General features: G+C 39.1%; 3 long non-coding RNA genes across 3 annotated transcripts; 2 read left to right on the forward strand and 1 right to left on the reverse strand.

Annotated features, from left to right (window-relative positions):
- The first annotated feature begins 4228 nt into the window (after positions 1-4228).
- LOC105264414 (uncharacterized) lies at positions 4229-6738 on the forward strand. Its single transcript, XR_891990.1, has 3 exons — positions 4229-4309; positions 6494-6587; positions 6656-6738. It is a non-coding gene; the product is annotated as an uncharacterized lncRNA (long non-coding RNA).
- Positions 6739-7719: 981 nt separating this feature from the next.
- On the forward strand, positions 7720-8802 carry LOC105264415 (uncharacterized). Its single transcript, XR_891991.1, has 3 exons — positions 7720-7881; positions 8274-8447; positions 8525-8802. It is a non-coding gene; the product is annotated as an uncharacterized lncRNA (long non-coding RNA).
- Positions 8803-17048: 8246 nt separating this feature from the next.
- On the reverse strand, positions 17049-19009 carry LOC105264416 (uncharacterized). Its single transcript, XR_891992.1, has 3 exons — positions 18758-19009; positions 18454-18674; positions 17049-18130 (listed from the first exon to the last, which is right to left on the reverse strand). It is a non-coding gene; the product is annotated as an uncharacterized lncRNA (long non-coding RNA).
- Between the last annotated feature and the right edge of the window lie 277 nt (positions 19010-19286).

Here is a 19286-nt window from a genome sequence, read left to right on the forward strand (position 1 = left end):
AAAGAACACAGCCAACTAGCATTCCTCCTAATGGGCCAAGACAAACTACCCCTCCCCATCATTCTCCTCTCCTCATCGTCTCACTACCATACTCCGTTTAGTATTGTATTCCCTTTCTTTTCTCCCGGTAAAAAGAATTGTTCTTCGATACTCGTTTCTTCAATTTCCCTTTCCATCCTATCAGCCTTGGAATCTTTTACTTTATCTCCACTCCCCGAATCCTCGAGCCTGTCACACGTGAAAATGACTCTGCCACCCATTCAATTTATTTCGCTTGTTTCTCGGTCTGGATGGATTTTTTTTTATTAACGCTCAAGTTAATTGTAGAGGTTGGGTCTAGGATAAATTAGGGCATGATAAATTTGGAAAATAGTCCAGAATAGTAATGACAAGACAGGAAATATAGGGTGGACGGGGGAATTTGTTCGTTGGTGGTTGTGATGGGAGGCTTTAGGAAATACAACCTGGAATGGTAACATGCGTCCAATGGATGGCATGGAAATACGGTCGGAATATATGAATAACATTGGTGAATGCTAACAACCAACGTTGCGTATTGAATATCTGCACAAACGCCTCGACGTACCTATTCCACCTTGATTACGGAGGAATCTGTAACTTCGTTAACGACGTCCAAACTCGTGTAAATTTTCCAATTAAATGTTAGGATTAAAATTTACACAGCTCTTCACTCGGGTGAATCTCATTTTTTTCGTTAATGTTACAAAATAAAATTGAAGAAATATAACGGAACTGCGTTAATGAGGTGTCAAATTATAATTGAGATAAAACATTTATTTTTATTTTACATGCCCGCACAGATGGCACTGGTGCATTTGCATAACGTATTTTTGCGTTTAAAAAATGATAATCTCCACAAAATTTATTTAATTAATGAACATGAGATAAACCGATTAAGCCGAAAACCGTTCCTGCGAAACAAGAAAAAAATGGTGGAAAATTGAAAAGAGTTTCATCTTTCATAAGATTCGTGATTCTGGTGGCGAGCGAGGGTATTAAATTCACTTCATTAGAGTTCAACTTTTTCCGGTATCATTTGCGAGTAAAAAAAATTGCCCACTCCTCCTCCTATAGACCATCCAGACGGGTGTGGTTAGTTGGACGAAAAAAAGGTGAAATTAAAACACAAAAAGCGATAAAAATAAACTTGAAAAACAAGAGATACGAAAGCGCAATGCGTACGTACGCAGTGGATTAATAATAAAAATGGATAATAATAGGCAGAATGAAACAGTGATACGCCTCGTCATTTTCTTGTTTCCATGTTCTCATTAAAAAAAGGGGGAAGTTATTCATCGCCTCGTTGTTATTCGCAAGCGTATACCAGTGTGACCCAAAGAATCGACGATATCAGAATTCCGAGGTGAACCATCAAAATCTCCCCCTGACTCTGGATCAACGAGTGTCATTGAGAGGTGTCACTTCGTGGCATATTCGTTTGTATTTTCCCGCCACTCGTCATTATACATCATAACCCAAGCCCTGTACATTATTGTCGTGACATGAACCGCACAGTTGTGAACACTCGAGCGCTCCAGGACACCTCGAAATACAAATAATCACGAGGGCTTCTCTCTCCCTCATTTATGAAGACATACTTTTTTTTTTTAGATTCGGGATTCGCCTGCCGACGCATCAACGACCCCCGAGTACATCTCCACATCCTCGTTACAACGACCAGCATTTCAACAATGTACTTGAAATACTTGAAATTTTAGCGATAAAAGAACAACCGGGAATGTATACACAGAACATATGGTGATGGAAATTCAAATGCTCAATGTTTACGTCGGGATCATTACGGAATAAGTGTTCAGTCTCAATTCTTAACAGAAAGCCAAGCTGTCATCATAATTGTAATCTTGTAATTATGATCATAATTAAAAGATTATTTTTCCATGAAATTGGGGAATAATTAATGATAAAATTTGACTATATTTTCAGATATTAGATCTGTCTTTTGTGTTGGATGATTTTATTATCATCCATCATCAAAAATATAATTATTTAATTGATTAAGTGACAGTCCTCCTGATGATTTATGGAATTTCCTTGAAGAATATAATGAATTTCAGGAAGAAATGAGGAGAAGCGGTCAGTAACGCGGGTGTCAATGGAATGGCGTTTATTTGTTCATTTACAATGATCAATGACATGTATATTCTCATTAGGGGACGAATACGACTAAACAGGGAATTACCACTTTACCGCGTCGCCCACTCCCCGTCGGGTCGATGCCAACTAATTGTTATTATAAACTTACCAGCATAGGTTTAATCATAATAGCTTGGGGCTAATTGGATAGATAATTAAGGGTAAAGGTAATTACGGGCGTATATGGATGCAGATGGAGGGGGTTGTGTACGTTGAGATGTTCACTCTACCGCTTTCAATATCGCTTACGGCAACATAACACGATCATGCCAACGGCTGTCAATCGACAACCTCAACACATCCATTAATGTTATAATCACAATGCTCACATCAATTCTCACGGTAAATCCAAATATTTTTTCGTCATTCTATTCCATTTACCAGCGATAAAACCATCAATCACTTACATTAAATCACAAACACCCTAAAAAAATTCCGCAACAGCTCCATAAAATTTTTCTCACGAAAAATTCCAGACACATTCGCATTTTGTATAATTAACTTTAGCATAGATGATACAGAAATTGACGAACCACTCGGCATTTAATTCTCCATTGATGTTAACCAGCAATGGAAAAAGGACTCGAGCGATCAGTGTCATTCTCTCGTAAAATTTAGCGGTAACCACAGAAAGTGTGTGAACCCCAGTAAATCCGCTAAAAACTTTTCACTCCCATATATACTCCGCAAAAAGTCGTATATCATGTGGGTTAACGCTGCACCAGCGATCGTATTCGTTGTATTTACAGAGAGACGAATTGTCGGGTTAACCCAATTTTTACTAGAGAGATAAAAACCACATCGAGTACATTCGTCACGGCAATATCCCTCTGATCATCAATTTACCCTTTATTTATGACCGAATTAGTATTACCGTTGAAATAACCGAGTAAAATCAATTCCTTTATGCTCCATCAATCTATAAAAAAAAAACAATGGTATAAACCGAAGGTCTCGTCAGATTCTGAATCACATTGATATATGAACGTATATGTAGATTAAGAGGAAGTTTCAGATGGCTTCAAGAATCGGCAGGAAGTTAAACAAAAAAAAAAATCTCCCAGTAGCCCTTCTGAATATTCTGAATCGATTAAATAATCGAAGCCTGGCATCTCTTCTCGTATGAAAGTTCTCATATCCTGAGAGGGGGTAGAACAGCTTCTTGGTCTCCACATGGTCATGTCATCTCACTCTATCTCCATTCACCTATTCGGCTCCTTCTTTTCATATTCAAATGCCACGCCATTGACGCTCCGATGAATAATACTCAATGATAAATTTGTGGGCGTATTCAGGATGGACCCGAGGAGTACACGAAAGCAAAAGCTGTATGGAGACCTTGAAATTCAACCGCGTATGGCAAACGTCTGTGCACACAATTTGAATACGTAAAAAAAATCATGGAACATGTGAAGATGAGGAAGAACGGCCACAACGTGCGGTTACTCGTGATCTTGTACCTGGTATTACGAAATGAAAGACAATACCCGAGGTATTGTCTTTCATTTCGTTTTCGGTTTTTTTCTTATTCGCTGGGTTATTGTATTTAAGCATTGAGCGCTGGATTGACGTATGTGGCTGCCTTTCATTCGATGTTTGAGTTAATCAATTGTACTGATGAAAGAGGCTCAGAAGGTCGGCAGATGAGATCGCTCAAACCATCGAAAAACAAATAAACATGTTCAACATGTCCTCATCCTTTTTTACTCGATCATTCGACCCCTCGACAAATCAGTGGTTTTCTATTCCCTTATTTATTATTATTATTATTTACTATTTCTCAAAAAATAATTTGAGTTAAATGTTGATCTCATGTATTCTCATTTTTTAAATTTATCTCAATACTATACATTAATTGGACAAGGTGATGGGTGCCTCAAAAGATAGGCTGGGGGAGGAGAGTGAATTGAGCTGCCATAATGTCGGAATAATTTTGAATGAAGGGATCTGCGGATTCTCGAAACAAAGCAACGGTTGTCGATGGAACTATTCGACTATTATATCCCCCCAAGACAACGTGAATGATTCCAGGGAGATGAAGGATAAAGGAGAAGGAGCTGGAAATAGGATTGTTCGCACCATCGGTTAGGAATCCCATCAAGTATCGTAGTAACCAGTTGAACGACGTGAGATGGTATGTGCCAGCTAGTTAGAGTTTATAATAAGGATCCCATCGTCATGTATATAACGCCCCGTCGAGCCTATCTATTTATTGGGTGCAAAATGTCTTCGGTTCAATCCCCGTGAAATGCCCACTGAGATGAATCAAAGTATAAAAGCACCGAGGTTATAATCTATACCCATTTTTCGATTATCGTCTGATAGGCCATTGTTTTCCTTGGAGGGTATTGGATAGTATATGGTATGTGAACTGTTTAAGTCGAGTGCAACTCGATGCCAGTAGTGATTCAACTGGTTTAACAAATTTCTTTTATTATTCCTTGTTCTCTTTGCCGGTTCGACAAAGCTCCTTTGATGATTTAAAATGTTTAAGCTTAATGGTTCTTTCTTTACCCTCTCCGGGCGAAAATCACTCCAATTTCTCTCACCCAAGTGTTTTATAACATACGTGGGACTATGTGCTGACGACGGGGACTTTATCACGCGTGATGTAATTCCCGAAGTACGAGTAGAAGAGGCAAGTTAAGGAGCGGGGGCTGGTGAGAGGACCTTATATACCACCACTGAAGGTTCATCCACCTGGAAATTAAAAATGTGGCACAATGAGCCCTTGACGGTAGAAACCCAACGCTTACCGGTATGCACTCGGGCACACGCAATACGACGGGTACCCAACGTTGTCGTCGACAACTTCGTCATCTACTTGCTCTCCTCGAGGTATACACGCTCTTTTTTTTCCATTTTTCCATCCAATCTCCTCTCGCACCTCCCACCTGAGTCAGTAGACCCATTCTCACTCTTTTTTCCACCCCTTCCGCAATTCCGCCAAGGGTTTTCAACTAAGAGTTAACGATTTCGTAAAAGTGCGATGATGTTTTTTTTTTGTACCTCGCTTTTCCTTGTGTATTTGCAAGACCGGAGAACTTCCGCATCAACCATCTCCGGAGTATTTCAAATGTTCGTTCAACTTTCGAATTTATGCTGGGGATAGATGGGTATTGCTATTGTATATTAGATTCAAAAGTGAGAAATTTCAGTTTCGGTGAATATGAGGTTTACGTATCGAGTTGGGGACGAAGATTTTACCAATATTGAACCGTCTGCTTGTACAAAAATAATTTTCAAAAATGCTTGCTTCAAATTTCTCAAAAAGAAAAATAAGTAACGTACGTGTATAAAATTGAAGAAATAAATATAAAAAGGAAAACACCCGATAAAGGGCCACCAAATTCTCAGTGTTACATTCCCCTATTATTTCATCCCCCGACGATTTTCAATTTCAACTTTGGGGGAAACAAGGACGGGAGAGAAACGCACTCTCCCTCTGGAGCAGAGGAGTTTTTTTCCTTACCACGGGTGAGGAATTAAAACCCGATCAAAGTTTATAAATGGACGAGCTTCAATATTGGAAGGAGGAAGGAAGGAACAAGCGATAGCGGAGATACCGAGTCTCTTGATGGAAGGGGAAAAGCGTCGCACAAGAGGTATATCCGGTGAGATTTTTTCAAACCTCCCTCGAGCAAGTCGGTATCTCCTTATTGAATTTTCCGCGGGCTGAACGCGCCCGTTGTTACGGTAAAATCTTAGAGGGTGATGGGAGGATGAGGACCAGGCGAAGGAGCAGCTCCGGGCCGATCGAGGCATCGTAAGCGAATTAATACTCCTCGACGAAGCGAAGCATCGAAGGAGGGACGATTACAATTTCACAGTGGATATTATCAATTTGACGGCCCTCGATGGGAAAGGACCTGAGGAGAATTGGAGGGGAATGAATACTGTCTTGTGATTTCCCGGAGCAATTTCTCCTCGATGATAATCGATTGAGATATTTTCATTATTATGAGACAGATAAATCGACGAATGATCGGTAATAAAATATTTATTACTGTTAACTGTTTGTTTGCCAGTGAATGGGAATAACAGATTCTATTGAATTCAGATGACATAAAATTGGGTAATAAATTGGCCTTTGTTCTCATTAAACCCTTCGTTCGACCCAGATTAATGAAAAGAAACCAACAGCCGAAATATCCCCCACCAACTTTCTCTCCCTTTATTCTCCCTACACCTGCGAAAAAAAAACCCTCACCTTTTTCAAGTACCATACGTAGGAGGTTAATATTCAAATGTGCGCACGACCGATCGTCGGTATTCTACGATATCCCACCGGGATTATTCAAATGGCCGATCGTTTCAGATACCAACGATGGCGTAACCCTTTTCAAGACTCAACTAAAGGACATGAGGCATTGGTTCTTATTGTCAGGCACGTCCCTTTATTCCTCCGAGGAGTGCGTATTTATCTCCATCCCAATCAATTTATTTATCTTCAAACTAGGCCTAACATTCATTGTTTCAGGAAATCTGATTCTCGGAGGATCACCATGAAAATGAGATCCTCTTTGTCATTTTGTTATCCATCTTCTGGAGTTGGACTTGCATTCAAAAACATACGCAGAAAAACATTAAACACTGTCGATTCACAATATATTACATAGTTTAAAATCACTATGTGTTAATCAATTTTTGTAACATAAAACAATTATTGTCTTCCACTGGAAATAAAAATTTCTCAATTTCTGATTCGAACAATCGTGATGAAGATTACGATTATTTACTTCCGTAAATTTAACAGAAAGTATTCCAGTATGAACTCAAACAGAGCATAAATTTGTCATAAAGTCAATCTGCATAGGGACAGAGGAGAGAAGAGATCCAAGAAGGACTGGACCAAGACAATAAACAATGCATACGTATCTGTCGATGAACAAAGCCCACCAAATGATGACAACTTCATCCAAAGGAATGTGGAGGTACCGAATTACGTAGCTGTCCAGGCATCCAACTGCATCCACTGAATGAAGATGCAGTGCCAGGACCGGAGGACGTACCGCTGTCCTGACAAACGGGGACGAATTAGGCTAAGCAATCGGAATAGGTCTGTACCCGTTTGCCGAAATTGTCCAAACTCGTAGGTGCGCAGTGCAGAGACAAATCCCTCGGAGGTGCACTCCATGATGAAAATACGTATACACTTCAGACAAGGGGGAAGGATTTTGCCTGAGGGGTAGTGGAGCATTCAGAGGAATGGGCATGGCACGCAGGGAAAACCGAGAAGACGATACTGGAAGGGCCGCAAGGCGACGTAAAGTGGGGGTCCATCTTGAAATTGGGGTAAGACGAAACAGAGGATGGTGTATTTGTGTAATATTCCGTTTGTCTTGTCTTCAGAGCATCCGCTAATGTACACAACACTAGGAAACACCAAAGGAGTGAGAGGAAGAAGAGCAGATAGAGGGGGTAAGGTAAGGAGTGACAGTACAAGCAGCAGCCAGCAGCTACTGGGGATTGTTATTGTACAATTTGCTAAGACTAAGGCGACTGTGCTGAGTGTGAGAAGCACCTTTGGACATCAACCTGGGGTATCGCACAGGGAGACTAGTCTTTCACTTCCTCTCATTTCCTCGTCCAATTCAACTGGTTCAGGTGGTATTATTATTGTCCATACCTGAAGCATCCACGAGCAACTTGTTAGCAAACAAACAAATATCAATATTGCCGTTGGGGGATTTGGCATTGAGTGTGGTGAGTTTGGCTCAATAACTTCTCACTGTCATTCTATAAATTTCATTAACTCTAGAAATTAATCACTCACCAATGTGGAGTAGATTCAAGACAAAAGTTTTGCCACTGACCAAAGATCAAAGCAAAGACGACCAACATCTAGCTCTGTACATGCCACGGTCTTTGCCGTCTAACGCAATAATGCAGACGTTTGTTAACTAGTGATGACATTACCCAGCCAGGAATCCCTTTCAAGCCTCCACAAAACTACTAAAGATACTCTGATAGAACGAGTCATTCATTATTACGTCATCAATTGTCTTGACTACTTTCGCTGATGAATTTGTTGGAATACTAATCCGCTGTAATCACTCATATGTTTTCAACTATATTCAATCTCTGGTCTTAATAAGGTACTCAATGACACCCAAATGAAAATTACACAGTGGATAAGTCTGACTTGGTGCAGATACTCCCTTCGACTTGAAGCGCACACATGCGCGTGCACTGTTGGCATTAAGACGCGCACCAGTGGGTTCCATGGCAAACCTTCTGGAAATACGAAGACAAAGACAGATTGAGTGGAGGTGAGTAGGTTGTTCTTACACAAATAAAACAGCACTTAGTACAGTCGAGTACTTACCTCTTCTCTACGACAACACAGACAATGGGAATATGACATCTGCCTTGGCTCCTCCTGCCTCTCTTATTGCCGACGTTCATCTCTATCTATTCAGCGACAGGTAACGATGCGATACGAAACTCGTATGTAAATCTGCAGGAAGTATAACTGCAATCCTAGTGGTGACGGCAGACGGAGGAGTTTCCCTGCTGAATGTGATGTTTCCGTCTGAGTCAAACGGCGATTTCTAGTTGTGAATTGTCATTCTGGATGGGAGGACATCACAATGCAGAAGCTATCAACGAAATTCCTCCTCATCTGGGCCATCATGTCGTCACGTGTGTCAAAATCTTCGAGATAAACGGTTCAAATAATATTGACTGCCGTCAAGTGTTAAGATATAATACAGAATGATTAAACTACTTGAAATAAAAACTGATACCTTGAGTACAGTTTTCTTGTGATTAAAAAACAATTCCCTTTGAATTGTTCCGACAGCAAAAAATTACAGTTAAGGACTCAAATGTTTGGGATAGTTTATTTGTACTAGAAGCTATCAACTATTCTTGTATCGTTGATTTGCCTCTAACCCACATTCAGATATTGCTCGGGGGTCGAAGGGATTCGCAAGCACCGACTGATTATAATATATGATAGACATTTCTATTCACTGAAGTTAATTTAGTACATATGGCTGTGTTGATCCGCGGTAAAATGGGTATTAAAAATAATCTCAAGTCTGCACAGGCCACTACGGGGCATCTTCGGGTATATATTGGCTGGAAATGAAGGAAGAGGACGCCGGGGGCGGATTCGGCCTCGACCACCCTGTGCAAAACTGCCTGTACAGCTCGTCTATACAACTTGTATAACAAAATAAAAAGACTGGGCGCGCGTAACGCGATATGAAATGCACGAGTTTGGACGTTTTGGCATCTCGACAAGCCGACAATCAACTCATCGAGGCGTGCGATTGCATTTTTATTATATATTATAGACTGCCCGATGCCTTCCAACATATCGTACGTCACTCACAGTGTCAGTTGCTAACGTACCGTCTCGAACGTATTTTCATATACGTACCGGGTGCTGTCTGAGAACAATCTTTCGGTTTATTTTTTTTCCCAAGGTTTTGGATAGAAGGAGGGAGTTTCTGATTGATAATCGGTTCAGGATATTAGTTATGGATAGATTGGGTTATTACGAATGGGCCAATCTCCGTCGGGCGCACGTGGAGAACGCAGGTTTTTTGCATCTTTTTTAAATTGATAAAATCATTCTGTACTTGAAGCGTAGGACAATTTTCACGATGAACAGCGGATTTTTAATACATTATAACAAAATTTTATACTCGGACCAGCCGATTTCGCGGAGTTGCTGAAGAATTTTAATTGTACTACTCATTGTCCTGTGGAGCATTTCAATTCCCAATAATTTTGTAAAAATAAATGTGATTATAAACGTGGAGACAAGAGTCACCACTGGTTCTGGGAGGAATTTAAATCTCATTTAAGGGAAGGAATAGTATATAAATGAATCTGATATAGTTCCTTTTCCGGGAAACATTGAAAAATTTGCGATGAGTTGGGCCTTATTGGGATTTTTATATGGATGGGACTCGTTTTAATGATGAAACGATGATACACACCCGGTAGAAATTTCGAATAGGTGCATCGAGTCTTCTCTCTCTTTTATCAGCCATACACATAATTACAATCTGATAGAGTCCGTTGTCCGTTGGTTGAGTGGGTTGATTCGCATACTTGTTCTTGTTTGAAACACATCAAAGGTGGATTCTCGGTGGTAGGACGGCCGATCTTGAAGGTATAGGGGCCCCTCGGGGCCCCCCTCCCACCTCAGTAACCAATCGCTGTGGATGGCTTTGGTCAGTGATGCGCAACAAAAAACTGAAAAATCGTGCGGCTAGGCGCCGATACTTCAACCTGTTCTTAGGGGCCGGCAACATGGCCGATAGGTATTCGATTTTTTGGACAAGTATCGGCAGTTGAAGGGGATGGGCCCAAAAATTGGGGCATATAAAATTGAGGATCGAATTCGGGGGCGAGGATTGAGATTCGGGGGATTGAATAATGGTGGAAAATTGATAATGCTCGTGTAACAATTATTTATGCAACACCTGCCAAAAAAAAATCGGTTAATATATTCATGGAGTACACCTGCTTCCTGTACGTCGTGAAGAGGTTCAGTGATTGTGGGGTAAGAATTGTAATTCGACTGAGCCATATTCCTTCTCTCTATTTGTTTATCCTTTTCAATTCTTCAATTTTTCAATGCAACTTAAACATTTCATATTTCACACGAATGAATTATTTTTTTTCCGAATTGAAATCTATTAATTTTAGATTTATCTCTTACAACATTACGTATTACAATGCCACCAGTTAATTACATTAAGCCGTCGGCAATGCGTGCAGAATAATTCACTCCCCTTCAATGACATCCATCATGGAAAATAAAAGTTGGTAAAAAAAATCCATAACATTCTACACAATTATTTATTTTCCTCTTTCCGTGGCATTGAACAGCACTAGTCACATAAATCATCAAATTCATCGTCACAGTTCTATAAATCCTTCTCCCACGCACGTAATATTCACCTCCGATTGAACCTCCTTTTCAATACCCCTTCACCATTCTGCTTTCAACAAAAAACGATAAGCATCTTACCTCGATGCATTCAATCCCAGAAGACGCCATACCTCGAAAAAAGAAAAGGAAAAACGACACGATCGAGAGCGAATATAATTCCAATTTTACCAACTGGAAAAGCCCTTTGTGTCCCTACACGTCACACTCGACCGACTTTATAGGTCGACATCGATTTCGCGTCTCGATGATACAAAATGCACTCACACAATCTCCACAAGGAGTTTCGCTTCTCGTCTCATACCATCCACTCTTTCATCCTCCTTTTCATTTCCACCTTTCTGTCTCCTCGTCCCGACTGCAAACGTGACGATCTCACTGTTGACGGCTGTGGCTGGATGAAATTGAAAAGAAAATAAATAAAAAAAAATGAGAAAAAAAAACGAGTCCCTCGAACGAATTGACGGAGGCGATCACCTGTCGACTCGTTCCAACCACCTCGATAAGACGGATGACTATTGTCGTCCGCGTCCGGTTTGATTATTGATATGTATATCTCCACCATTTTATGTACCCCCAACTTATATTTATTCATTAACAATTACCAGACCGAACGGGTGCAACTTATCGAGACATCGAGACGACACGCGCGATCGCAGATAGTGACTGCATTGCTCACGAATGATCACCTCCACTTCATATGAATGTCCAACAGCTTAATAATGTTGCAATCAAAAGTAACGAAGGATAAAAATGAAAAAATTCCATGGCAACACCTGACCGGTCAGCAATCCCATACACCCACTGTTCTTCAACAAATAAAAACAGAAAAATGGTGAAAAGTCGACCGGGAGGGCTGCACCTTTCCTCATTCTCCCTTTTTTTTTTCAACTAAGAGCAAAGTTTTTCGTTCTGTACTGGAGATTATGTCAAGATCACGCGCGCGTGAGTGGATGTCCAATAATATACGATTTCTCGTGGTGAATCCCCAGTGAGTTAAGCCAACCGTGAAAGGACAGATCAGTGTATAGTACCGAGAGTTTTTTCTCCTATAAAAGATAATCTCTCTCACTCCGGCACTCAATCCCTGATACATCGGTGCATTGATACACACTTCACACACGTAAACGCCTGAATTCAATGATCCCGGCTTGAATTTCGAAAGTCGATGGAAGTGTAGGGAGGAATTGTCTTCTTTGTTCGTGATGTTTCTACGATGGTGTTAGGTTTGTGGATGAGTAGTTTTGTTGCAATCGTGAGAAGTCCAGTCGATAGTGGCTATTGATTCATAATTCTGACTTCATACGTGATACAAAGTGTTGAAATGAGGCAGATTGCATGTGAGACCGGCTCGTTCGGATCGTCAACTGCTTTTTATTCGAATTCTATCGAATGAAATAACCATTTGTTCTCATTGATGGTTATGGGATCACTGACCCAATCTACATCGATAACCAATTAACGCCTCTTCGATTGCCAACTGTGGGACACCTTGTTCACAAAATTTTCTTGATTGAAGGTCTTAGTTGGGAGTTTAACCCTGGTCGGATCAGCACAACGCTGAGTAATCAAACAATTAAATGCCTCTCGCTAGGTTCATCTGCCATCTATAGTATAGAATGGTATAGGGGAGTGGGTGGAAATTCTCAAATGCCGAAAGACGACCACAGCCGATCTCAGCAGAATAACGCTCACCCATCGATATCAGAGTTACACTATGGGTAGAAATTTGTAGATTCTCAGCGAGCAGCTAATTGAGTGATAAGTTATAATTGGGAGTAATTGGGAGTGGAAATTGTGCTGATGCTATTGGAACATTTTTCATATTTTTCAGCTTTCCTTTTATTGAGTCGACGTGTTCTTCTGTTAAATTCCGTTATAATAAATTTAAAAAATCATGGGAAACTATTCATTTTTGTTACTCAGTCCGTGAGGCGATGCTGCACGACTGCTGCGTGGTTGTAAAACCCTGTCTGCAGACTGAATAACAAAAATTAACGACTAGGCCGATGGAATACTTTGTATGAAAATATTCTCCATTTTATAATACTCTCCAAGAGACAGAAATTGATTTTTTGAAGAGAGCTTATAGAAATGAGTCCTTTCACGAGTTTGTACTAATAAGTCCGAGTAAAAAATCAACATTGAGCAAGTATTAAGCAATATTCGGCTATTTTGACGCAATTCGTTGGGAAAATGTTTCCACGATATTTTTAATAAACATCAAAAATTGAACTCGATTGACGAAACATTAAATAAATAGTAAAAGATAAACTAATAAGCTGGTGATATAGAGTTCAGTTTACCTCAGCATTAAAACGTGAAACTTGGACATTGCACGATCCTTTATGAGCTATAAAACTTCTCAAAACTGAAGGGATGGACGGCACAAGGAAAGTATTCGCACAAAATTGAAAACTTCACGAGTATGAATATTCATGATTCAACGGCTTTTAATATATATTTTACGATCTAGACCTCTTTGAGAATGCCACGCGTATGAAAATCCCGTAGCTCATTGTTGTTTTGTTGAGCGAACGAAAGTAACAGGATTTAAAGGGTTCGAGGCGAAAGATGCTGAGTAATAATCTCTTCAACTTTTAAAAATATCCTCCTTGATTGAGCATTTTTTTTCTATTGCAATAAAATCGATCAATGCGAAATGCAATGGTCCGTCGAGCAATTTACGACGCAGTCCCAAGCTCCTTAGACGCTCGATTTAGTAGCTTTCGTACCCACCCAAAATGCCAACCATAATTAACATAAATTTCAAAATAAAAGAAATGGCTTTCCTCCTCCGTATTTTTATGCGCCCGTTTGGTTTTACGATCGAACCGACAAAATATGGCTGAATGATTATGCTCCCTGTAGGCAGGGGGTCCGATTTTATATCTCACTTTCTTTGTTATTTTACTGCATATCGTTGGAATCATTGACAGCAACTTTTAATGTGAAAAATCATATCTTCATCCTCTTTAAAGAGGCACAATTCCTCTCCTATCCTTTCCATAAAAAATTGAATCTATTCCACATTTATGAAATATTTTATTAGCCACAATTGATTGAAAATAGCTGAGGGGGTGTTATTATCTATATCTTAACTGCTGTGTGAATAATAAACTCCAATTAATAATGTATCCGCATCACTCGACATTCTTGAAATAAATGAACATTGAACTAAATTTAAATGCCAATTTCAATTCCAATTTCGTTGTTTGCCTCCTATTTCCAAACTGCCGCATCCCATCATTTTGTTATGATTGTCAGGTTGTCGAGAGGAGCGTCAGAACAACTCAAATCCTCAAGACATTTGTCTCAAATCGTCTATTGTGAATACATCGAATTCATGGTGAATGCATTCCCAAAGTCTGGGAATATTATAAAGATCCTGCGATGCTGTGAGAACCCCTGCGGTGTATTCACGCGGAGGTGGTTCGACCTGGTTGTCAGTTTGACAGGACTTCGACTTGTGGAAGGGTACAACCCAGTATTCTTGATACACCCTCCTGTCTTTCCATTGTACATCTGAAGTGCCTGTCTGCTATCGCTGAACATGATATGGGATTAATCACTACAGCAGAATGAATTAGAAAAAAATCAGGGGAGAAATGATTTTTTTTTTTGCCGAACTCATTTCATTCATGGCAGATCATCATTTAATTAGTTAAAAATCGGCGAGCAGAGATAATAAATTATTATAAATTGATATAAACTTTAAATCTCAAAAGTGTATATTGCATTGCGAATCGAATTTCCTCGAATTAATTATCTGGTATCTAATTATAATAATAACTCGAGAATGAATACTCACTTGAAAACGTACTGGGAGGGATTCAAGATGGCGTTGGGACCCGAGTTGACCTGGTGCATCACCGGGGCAAAGGCTGCACTAAGATCCGATCTGCTTGGTTATTCGTCTCCCGCGAAACCCGTCCAAATTCTCATAATCAAAAAATTATGTTACGCATATTCAGTGTAATTTTTTGTTTTATTTCTTCACTCCTCCGCGGATCTCTCTGATAGCTCCATCTTTCTTGGTTTCTCGTGACCCTCCAATCCTGAGGTTTCTCTGTATTCTTCATATATATTGCGTTTATAGTCTTCCACTTCCAGAATCCCAGAAAACACACCTTGGAGATGGTATCGCTGAGATTTAGAACGTGGCTTGCCGATCTGGTAGCACGGATTCCGGTCGTTTGTTCGTGGAATTCACCGACTAATTGGTACCCCGCTTGTCGTATTCCAAAATGTTCCACCATGACGACGTGTATAACATGAATGTCGGCATCGGGTCAGTTCAATTTTAATGCAAAAATAAGGTATTTTATTTTCAGATGATCATGGAAATTGTTGTACAACTGGAAATACATGATTCTTCGGGTGGATTGACAATAAAATAAGATTGAATCCGGGATAAGAATCGGTGGGCTTGTGGATTGAATAATTCAGGGTATTGGATGGTATCGGTAGGACCGATGAGCATGCACATTCTCTATATGCCTTGAGTATTTACATATTTATTGGTATTCTGTTATTATTGTCATTACCCACTTTGTTTATGGAATTTTTACGAGAACTGAATTTCTTTAGCAACCAATGATTAATTCCACACTTCCTGTGTCTAATGCCATGTGGTAATCTATATATACTTTCACGAAACTCTCAAAGAAAAAAAGGAAGATGCAAATTTCATAATAATGAAATTCGATGCAAACTATTTTGTATAATGTTCTTAGAGAAAGTTGAATAATTGTTCTTAAAAGATGCAAACTAAAAGTACCTAACCCCTTAAGGACATTGTTCCTGGAGCGCATATTCCAAAAGGGATCGAAAGTAATGCGATGCACCTTTCAACTCTGGTATCACGTGTCGGTTATGGTCTCGTGGTGGTTTTACTCGTCTACGCTACTTAACAAACTTAGGCCACCCACCCACCGCCCATCACCACCCAACTCTCACCCACATGGCGTGTCCTCCACAGCTCTACGTTCCAGTAACAGCGTTCAACGGAGGAAATTCTTAACACAGTTAGGATATGTTAATTTTGTTTACCTATAAGCTATTAAAGGGTAGAGAGATTCTAACGTGCTTAGAAGCTAAACCAGTTTAGTTTTCGCTGGAATTTGTTGCCAAGGTTGAGGATCCTCGGGAAATATAACGCATAGAGGAGTCGCTGGGTGAAGTGAAGAGTACACGAGAAAAGGGCTTAGGAAGGGGTGGTTTTAACGGCGTATGAAGGGTGCTTACACACGTCTTATCACCTCGACGAAGCTTCTACAAACAACCTCAAGTCCTGATTATCCCAGTCGGGCTTCGGTGGATCGATTTATTTCCCTAGTTATTAAGCATCATTTTTTTCCTGGAAAATTACACTCAGAGAAGAATTTAGTAAATTTAACACCAAATTAGTTTGACACTAAATAATGAATTCAATGAATAGTCGCAAACACATGTGATTGCGCCTGCGCAATATTTACTTGAATAAATTTCTTTAAAACAGTCAATTACCATTTTTACATCGGGAATTATTTTTTTGAATTTAAACAAAAAACCGATTAAGTCCAGATATAATTGTTGCTAATCCACGTTAATATTGCTAAACTCTGGGAAAACACTTGTTAAAAATAACCCTATGTTTTATAAGAAGCATCATATAAAATTCTGAGATGAATAAAATGGTTGTTAATGATAAACAAACATAATTCTTTTTGAAAAAATACAATTTCAAATTTTAATAAGTCATTTTTCACTGACATTTTGAATATTCTTTTTTTGTTGTTTTTTTGAGTTTTAGTTAGATTGTTCTATTAATTTGACAATAGGCAATATAATTTTTTTTTGAGTTCCATAAATAATCTTTTCAAATTCTTATTATCATTTCTTTATTCATTTTTTTATATTTACATTAAAACCTTGAACTTAAAAAGGTAACATTCAACTTCATGTGACTTATTTTATTATCAATAAAATATCATTTTTCGCCGCGTACGAGTTCTTACACTTACAGGTGTTCAACAATTGTGCGTTTGCACAACTCATTCATAACAAAATAGATAGTCTGATGTTTTAATTGTCACATCAATTTCACAAAATACGGATTCGCTATCTGACGGAAAGGGTTCATTTTGTACCTATTTTTTTTTAACTATTCATGACATTTTTAACGAAAACTATCGGAAAAAATTTTTACTCGCCCGTTTTCACTACATATCTGTCAAGAAATAGTAAATCACAATCACAAGATCAAATTAATCGAAGAATTTCTTAATTTGAAAATCTTTTTGATTATTTTAAACGTAATTCAATAAAAACAACCATTTTTGGTCGCAAAGAAATAGTTTTAATACATTTTACTAAATTTTTCTCCCAGTGTAGGTACTCCTTGTATTTGCAACACAAAAGGAATTCTTCTATCGCTGTCCCCTCCTAAAAATCCTAGATTAGAACCTGGGGCTGAGCTAAAAAATAAAACTTTTTTGTTTCTGTATTTTTTTGGGTCTCAGACCCCTTCATTGTCGTCTCGAAAAAATTTAATTTCATGGAAAAGTGACACTTCTCACCTATAGATGAGCCTCTGTCCCCATTCATAATTTATATAACATACACCTGTTCTTCATACAATATTGTTTTTATGATTTATGTAATACACCACAAAACTTTAAATACGTCCCCCTTATCCACAGAGAAGAGGAGAAATGAGAATTAGAAGAGATTGGAATTTCCTATTGATGAGACTCGGGATTTCAAGGTTGTACAATTTAAAGTGTTTGCTATCACTAATAACCTTACCGTGCAAACCTGGCATTATTAACAGGTCCGCAAACATCAGCTATATTACTGATCCTGGTTCATTCGACCTGTGACACTAGGATCATCCTCCTCACCTTCGTCTCGATCTCTTCTACAGATATTTGCAATGTCTACAAGCCCAGATAATTATCCCACGGTGAATCCTTGGATAAAGGATTGAATTTTCGTAAATGAAGTGGACGAAGATAATGAGTTCCTGTCGAAAACAGTGAAAAATACAACCCCATGGACCTGAAAAATGTACGGATACAAGATGTGATGAAGAATTATCAAACAATTAATGTAATTCATGTTTTTTATCTGATAAATATTTTACTTTACAGGAGAATAATTTGTATCTATATTTGCATCCATAGAGATTTTTTTATACACTAACTCGATTAAAAAATATTTTTCTAAAAATGATTTTTTACAACTCAATCACATTTCGATTCTACTACAACTTATACTGCCCATTCCTCTCCATTTGAAAATGCGGATTTGACTCATCGAACGATTAATTAAAATTGAAAGTCAGTGGACTCGATAGCAATGTAAAAACAAATTTCACAAACTCTCGAGACTCCATAAATTCACAGTGAAAGCGCTGAATAGATTCCTGAGTTTCTCGTACTTCGTCCAACATACGAAAAACAACTCAATGCCGGGTGGATTGGCACAATAGCAAAGACAGCAATGGCAATTTGTTCCGAGTCGAACGCATTACATTAATATTCTGGCAGCATTCGGCCGAACCATTTCGCTTCAGTATCCGTGGGTACGTCTTCCTCACCGCCTTTTACCAATTCACAAATTATAAACCAACTTGAATATCACCGGTTTATTTGTCGGGTATTCCTTTGTTTTGCAAATCCATACCTCATTGTTTCCCCCTTTCAGTAGAATTGGTGGATTTCAGCAAGGGTTTGATCACTTTCCAGTGATGTCTTCATTCCAAATTCAAAAAATGGAAATATTTCATATAAAGCGAATGTAAAAACTGCACATTACATTTGCCGCGGTATATTATTACGTGGAAATGCCGGTCCGATGAAATACTAAAATGACACAGGCCCATCCACATTGGGTCGTTACTGGCCTCGCTTTCATGTCCACCAACAATGCATAAATATAACTGATTCCCCCTAAGGGTTTTGCCCATTGTATGATTCTGCATACACCAGTCATCCACTGTCGCATGATATCAGCGTGGGAGGAACGGGGTGTCGCCGATTCGTGACGCCAGGGTGCAGCTCAGACTCGAAAAAAGACCATCGCCCAAAAATCTAGACGAGTCAAACGAGTCAAATAAAAAAAAAAACAAAGTTAAATTGGTGCAATCTCTTTATTTGGACCAAACGGTTCTGAATAGAATTCAGTCGAGGTCGATGATCGTTCACCGTCTTAA

The sequence above is a fragment of the Fopius arisanus genome, unplaced genomic scaffold (genome assembly GCF_000806365.1).
Source record: "Fopius arisanus strain USDA-PBARC FA_bdor unplaced genomic scaffold, ASM80636v1 scaffold00021, whole genome shotgun sequence".
In the NCBI taxonomy this organism is placed as follows: Eukaryota; Metazoa; Arthropoda; class Insecta; order Hymenoptera; family Braconidae; genus Fopius; species Fopius arisanus.